Source organism: Cuculus canorus, chromosome 2 (genome assembly GCF_017976375.1).
Source record: "Cuculus canorus isolate bCucCan1 chromosome 2, bCucCan1.pri, whole genome shotgun sequence".
NCBI lineage: Eukaryota > Metazoa > Chordata > Aves > Cuculiformes > Cuculidae > Cuculus > Cuculus canorus.
Window position 1 is genome coordinate 138,639,597 of NC_071402.1, and position 7,147 is coordinate 138,646,743.

Sequence of the window (7,147 nt, forward strand, 5' to 3'; positions counted from 1 at the left end):
ACATTTTTACTTCCAAGGCTGGATATTTGTCCCTGCTAGAAATTTTGAAACTGAGGAGTTATTTAGGAAAAAGGTAAATCCAGGTCACCCCCACTCCAGCGATCCCCAGCTGCTGCGACAGCCCCCAGAAGTGCCTGTAGTCAGCCTTTAAATTTCTCTAGCTGTGTAATATGGCTGGAAGCAATATCATCTAGTATACAGTGGGTATCATACAAATTAATACAGTGTAAATTCTACCATTTTGCTGCTCACCCCGGTAGCTCTTTCTTTCCTTTCAGAAAAGTAGCTGTGCCGATCAATAACTAGAAAATCTGTTAGAACCAGAGAAAATTGTTTGCCTTGTGAAAACTGATTCTCTCCTGTAAACATTCATTTTTAAATAGTGTGGACTGCAGCTGCATCCTAGATTGAGCAAGCCAGCAGAAATTGCTCACCCTAGTTTGACTTGAAAGGGGCAGTCATTTCTGTTTCTATCAATCAGCCTCAAACTTGACCTCTCTCCCACCCAACTTATGGTCAATGCCAAGGGAGCACAGGATCAGGATCATTAAGCAGTGCTGAATAGACAAGTCCTAAAGTGAAGCAGAGGGACAGTCAATTGTAGGCGGAATGCAGCAGATTTATATCCACTAGGTGAAAGAAAAATGACTCCTAAATGGGCTGGAGCAGCTGTGAAACTAGTCTGCCACAAGCAAGGATGAAGCATGGGAATCTCAGAGAAGAACCTCTTTGCTATCCAGCTCTAAAAGCAATTACACAGATAAAAGCAAGTTCCTGGCAGGGCAGGCAAACTGACAGGGCTCAGTTCTTAAAGAGCAACCTGATCCCATGGGAGCTTCCAGGTCACTTAGAAACCTACTATCACAGCAGCTTTACTGACTGAAAATATGACAGCAGAGTAGGAGTGGGAGAGACTGTCTCTCCAAATACACTGACATTGTCCAGAAAGAGAGTCATTAAAGACAAGATTCCACATGGAAGTTGTTGTTCTAGATGCAGATGTTAGGGGAAGGCAACATACTCAGGGTTGGTAAGAGTGAGCTTCAGCTTTACAGGTCAGAAGTAAAATTCACAGACATTTACATTTTAAATGGAAATCCCTTTTAGAGTGCTAAAGCTGATCAAGATTAGTGTTCAGTAGTTAATTTCACGGATCAGAAAAATTGTTGTATTATCCCCCAAACACAATTCCGTGAGGCCAAAAGCTTAATTGCATTATTGCTGTGAGTACAAACTAATATTATTTTTTTAATAAAAGAGGAAATAATATTTTACATTGTATAGAGAGGCACCTATTTGGTCTAGTGTTATGCACTGGCTTATATAAAAAGAAATAATTAGAGAAAAGATCAAGATTAAAGTGAAGAGTTAGAGCAAGACTGGAGAAAATGAAGTATCTTTCATTTCTGTGAAAGAAAGTTTTGAACCGTGTGTCTCATGAGCCATGAAAGGGAGCAAAATCTGAGAAGACAGAGCAGAGCAAGAACCTGGAGACTGAAGCACAGAAAGATGAATGCTTAGTATTACTTTGCGAGACAAGTGAAAACAATGGGTAAGTGAACAAGTGAGAACAAAAGATCAAGCAGATGCAGTGGTAGCAGATGGTCATACTGCAAGAGGAGAAAATAAAGAAACTGCTTGTGAAAAAATATAGAGCAATAATATAAGTTAAAAAAAAAGAAACCATCACAAATAAAAGTTTCAGGATGTGGATGACTGGAGGCAGAACTATCAAAGTTTTATTCAACAGGGAAATAGTTAAGGGCATCATTTGATAACTCCTCTGCTGTCTGTGTAGTTCTTGGATCAGTCTAGCTTAGTGCAAAGTACGGGCAAGCTAAGGCATGCATGGGTGCATTGTGATCACTAGGGATAACCTAGATAGCATTAATAATTACAAATACCCAAGCTTTCCTTGATCTAGCATTAACCAGTCTCAGATTCATTGGTTCCATTTTGGATAGCAGCCTGGATGTTTCATGTGAACTTCGTATGCTTCTGAATTGCCATCAGCTGGATCTTCTATTAAATAATGTCATAATTCAACAACTGTCTGAACGTAACAAGGGCTATGTTCTCCTCACTAATCTCAAAAAGACCACTTAGAGGACAGGGCACAGAAGAACTGATCCCATGCCTCTAGATTCACTTCCAGGTTTAAAGAACACTACTTACAGCATTTTTACGTGCCTAAATTCTCAGTGAAACACATAAAAGCAAAATAGAAATGCATTTTAAGCAAACAAGCCAAAAGCTCGTAGGCCAATTTTTTTTTTCTTTCCTTAAACATAGGCCATCTCATGACCTTCATGAGAAGGCCGTTTCCTAAGAAATGGAAATTTGAGGCTACAAAAGACAAACCTTGTTTGCAATAACTAAATGGGAGGTGGGAAATTGATTTAAGGAGATAGTATTTGATTCAGTGAGTTAGTGGAAAATAAAAGTCTAGTGTCCCTTTATGCTTCAGTTTGAGCCTGTAGAGCTATCTCCATTTCAATTCTCCTTATTAAGGAGCTCTCTCATTCTCAATTTCTCTCATTAAAGTCATAAAGTTTAAAAGGTGGTAACTAACTGGAAGAAATTGTGTCTGTACAGTGAACTGAAATCTATCAGCCTCAATTATTTTGCCCTCAATTATATCTATATGAAGATATTCATAACTTGGGCACTAATTGCAAGTGCAGATGGTATCAAAGTTATGTATCTGCAGCTCTTGGGATTTATCAAAAGAAAGAAGGTAAAGTGGCAGGCTGAAGTGACCACTCTTGGTTTACTCATGTGTGTTACCACCAATTATTGGCAGAAATAAATTTGAATTTTCTGCTACTGAATGAATTCATCCAGCAGAAGTGTCCAAAATTTCTCCACATGGTATTATAAAATGATGGTGAAGTCAATAATAGTGAGTGAAACAGTGGAAGTCTCTCTGATATATTTTTTTTGTTGTTGCAACTGTAAAAAAAATCTTTAAAATCTTTATTTCTTGAAAAGAGATGGAAATGCTTACCTGGGAACGTTTTACTCTCAACCAGGAGACCATTATAAATTATGGAAATTGCCCCATTGTCCCATCTTCCACTCCAGTAGGGCAACCAGGGATTTAATTGCTCCCTTTCTTCTGTTCCTCTACTGTGTAATCATCAACAGTAAGACACCTGCAGTTTAAGATTATATGTGACTAGTAAACTTGTCATTTTCTACAAAATGTCTGTGTAGTTGCTTGTCATCTAGATCGAGTAGATTTACGTGCATGTCTTTGAAAAAAATTCATCTTAACTCTGAAAGCGAACATGTGCTTTTTGGTGAAAATACCTCAGAAGCTTAGAGACTCCCAGGAATACTCATCTGCATACTCCTGTCTCGGGGAAAAAAAAAAAACAAAAACAAAACAAAACAAGCCAGGAAGATATTTTTCAGATCAAACAAAAGCTTGAAAATACTTACCCTCCTAAAATATTAATCAACAAGATAACAGAAGATGTACCCTCATATAACCCACATACTGTTTCTAGTCTAGTAGGACAAAGAAAAACAGATGAAGGTGCTGAAAGAATTATATTCAGTGATTGGAAATCTATGACTTTTTCTAGACATGCTTAGCTCTCCAATCTTTCTCAGTTATAACAAGTAATTTATTTTCTTCTGCATTATCTCCATGTATTTTAAGCAGACATTAATTCCAAATATAAAGAGAGAAATGACATTCCGAAATAATATTACGGCTGAGTTCTGCAAACTCTGTCAATGATCAGCTTAGCTTGGCTATTTCTTAAGGTCCTCCACTGACTCCAGTAATAACTAAGAATGCACGATTAAGTAATTCTTTAGGCAAAGTCAACATTGTTCTGCCTTTTGCCTCCAGAAAACCATAACTTAATATTCTGCAGAGACTTATTTACCTTTGCTGTTAATGAACAGCTTTGTGTTATTTCCAGTTAAATATTATGTATCACCTACTTCTTCCAATCTCTATTAGCTCCTTGGAGCACCTGCATTTTAACACTCAGAGTAGTATCTCAATCTGCAGTGCATCAGAATTTTTCAGGAACATCCACTGTCATCTTTGAATAACACTGCTAACCGAAAAAACACCTTAGAAACAAAAAAGACACACCTGAAGCCCCTTTCAAACAGTCATGGTTGATTTTAAAACCCTGCTTACCAGACAAGTCATCTCCTGCATGAACTGAAGGACTCGAGTCTGTTGTTCTGTCATTTAAGAGCAACAGGCATATGCCAGACTGACAAGAAAATTATTCTTTCTAACCCTCTCAATTTGGAACTACTCTGAAGGGGGGTTGGGCCTTTTTATCATGATCGATAAAGCGTTTCCCTGATGGATTAAATTTTGCATATTTTAACCTTGCAGGATGAATTTTCTCTATGGTGTTTTTTACATTCTGGAATTTCTATTTATTCATGCTATCAATTTGTAAACTGTGCCTTATATTGCATATGTGCATAAGTGATACTCTCACTTCATGTTTCTCAATGGTTTGTGCAAATACTTATGTTTGCAATGCCCTTTGCACAAATACTGCTTAAAATTACATTTTGCATCTTTTTCCTTTCCCTACTTATTAACTTTTTGGATAAAGAATAATAGCAATCTGTGGTCTTCAGCCACTGATTTTCATTAAAGCAAACTGGAATTCTCTTATGATTACTACTTTATTTAAGATTTCAGTCATACCAGAAGAAAAAGTCATATACAGCATCATACTGGAGAAAGTCTTGTTTGCGCCTGGAAATTCGTCCTCCACAAGCAGGGCTTGTTTCAAAGAAAAGAAGTATTGCATTTAAGCTAGAGTAAATGTTATCAACTGCTCTCTGAGTAAACCAAAACATTGCATGATTTTTATATCTTTTGTAACCCCTGAGTAATTAAGCCCTGAGCAAAAGATTTCAGGCTGGAGAAGGGCCGCTTGGTCCCTGGGGTCCTGGATCAGCAGCTGAGCTGTTTCCATAGCTACCCTGGCTGCAGTGGCTGTGACAGCCTCTCTGTCCCAGGAAACCTCACCCGTGGGTTTTTTGGTACCTCTGGTATGGCGCCTTTATGGCACTTCCCTTTATGTTACACTAAAGAGCACTCCTTTGCATCAGGTCTAGCATTGCACCCATTGGTCTGCTCTCTTCCTTCCTAGGCCCTTGGAAAGAGAAGAGACGTTGCTGAAGTCCATGCACTGCAAGTATCTGGTCCTTGGTTTGTGTCTACTGTTAAACAGTGGACAGAGTTTACAACAGTATCTCAAACGGGGAAAGTATCAGCTCCTCTTTTGGTCACTGCATGATGGAGATTGACAAAAGCACAGGCGTCATTTACCCCTGAGCAGACTGGAACTTCTACAAAAGCTTTTCTTTAGTGCAGATCTGGCAAAATAAAGAACATTTTTGGGGTTTTTTTTAATAGTAAACTGCTCTTCCTTATTTCTGAACCATGCAATATGGATATTTAGTTTTGTGATGTTACTGATAGTTGCTTCTCTTATTTGTACGGCAACATAGCTGAAGGGCTTTTGGGGGGTTTAGTTCCCCCGATTTCATGAGTCATTTAATGTGGTAACCAATACGATAGTTCTAGAAAGCCCTCAGTCTGGTTTTCAGACTTGGGAAAGGGGATAGAAATGCCAGATACATTACATGAAGTTGTATATCACCTAAATTGTGAATACAGTGTCATATGTATAGACTTGGCCAGCTGCTGACTTGTTTTCACTGTTCACTACACATTTGAACTGAACGAGACAGCCTCATTACTTTATGTTTACAAGCCTCTGTTTTGTAGTAGGTTAAGGTCAAGGACATTAAAAAAAAATATAGTCCCTTACTTTGATTTGGACAAGCTGAAGATTGCTTTAAAGAGAAGCTCATTCTGTGTATGTAAAAATGCAGATTGAATATGCTTTTACTTTGTACCTACCCAAGTTTTAATACTGCTTTTATATTTTAAAACACAAAAGAGATGTAGAAGTGCAGGCCTTATGTAAAATTCATCACAAATCTTCAAAACAGGTTTGATAGGGCCAGTGACAAATGATGTCCCATAAAGCACTGCATGACTATTTTTAACATAGCTCTCATACATAATTTCTCCTGCATTGATTGCCCAGCAATATGAGCATGTTGAAATACAAGGCATTATAAATGACAGGCTTTCATATCTCCACTTAATCTTTGCAGGACCCATACTCACTTCTGTTCATACGAGAAGCAAATAAAAACAAGTGACACTGACAACTGGAACCATCCCAGCAGCTTAGCTCTACCCAGCTATCTGTATTAATCACTGCTGCACGTACGTGAGGACTGACTGCTAATGGTAAAGATCCCCAACATTTCACTAGCTTCACCTTCTTCACCCTTGCTTTCCTCTTACTGGGCAGTAATTTCCTTTTTGGCTGAGATTCTAAGGTCCAGTCCTTCCCACATCAGTGTCATCAGTCACTGTGGACTCTATCCCTCAGGTTTAGTATTCCCACAATGGGTTTGGCCTTTTTTTTCTTTTTTTTTTAACCAAAACTCCATCACTTCTATAAAATCACAACTTTCTCTTACCTCCTACCTCTCCAAAGTTGTTTACTTCTGCACTGTCCTCATTTTTCATCCACTATCTCCGCTTTTGTCCTTCACCGTAAGATAAATGATAAAAGGCTCAAGCATCAGCATGTGTTGTCTTCTATTCCCAGTTTTGCCCACTCACTTTCTGCATCACAGGATTAACTGGAATCTGAATATAAGCCAGGATCCAGCTCTGGCAGGCAATGAACAGATGTATTAAAGGCAGGCACACCAGAATCCACTTGCAGACACTACGCTGTATAGCACTGGGTGCAGGCTGAGGTTCTGCATGGTAGGATGCAGGGCCATTGCCTGCCCCAACCTGGTATGAATTGTGACTGGGAAGGAGTCAATGTACAATGGATAGCAATGAGAACCAGTACTTCTAGAAAAGTCTGAGCTCTCCTTCCTGGGTTCGGGTAACATGTTCGTACAGTGCACAAGGTGGCTTTGCTGCAGCTCTGGCTGTGTGCGAGGGCTGGAGGAGTTCAACGTCCTTTGTGCCTTTGCTAGTCACGCTGCCAGCATCTGTTTACCTTTCTATAAAAAGGAATAGTACCACACAGGATGCTGTGAGCCTTAGGGAAAT